The 210-nt window shown below is 43.3% G+C and overlaps 1 protein-coding gene across 3 annotated transcripts in view; it reads left to right on the forward strand.

The window, feature by feature from the left end:
* Positions 1-210, forward strand: part of tspan11 (tetraspanin 11) — an 18413-nt gene that overhangs the window by 3187 nt on the left and 15016 nt on the right. The gene's annotated exons all lie outside the window — the stretch shown is intronic.

Consider the following 210-nt stretch of genomic DNA (forward strand, 5'->3'; position numbering starts at 1 on the left):
TCTAGTCCTCACTAACAAGTTTCAAATAATTTCACTGGCGTTACCATCATCAATACCGAATTGAATCGAATTGGATGGGAGTATACTGTACTTTACACTTGATGCACCACTACATGACGACTCGACAGATTCAGCGGCATTCTGGACATTTGCGGCAAATTTTTGCGGCTTGCTGGCGCTAACATTAGCACATAGTAGTATGGACGGCGA

Source organism: Etheostoma spectabile, chromosome 23 (assembly GCF_008692095.1).
Source record: "Etheostoma spectabile isolate EspeVRDwgs_2016 chromosome 23, UIUC_Espe_1.0, whole genome shotgun sequence".
Lineage (NCBI taxonomy): Eukaryota > Metazoa > Chordata > Actinopteri > Perciformes > Percidae > Etheostoma > Etheostoma spectabile.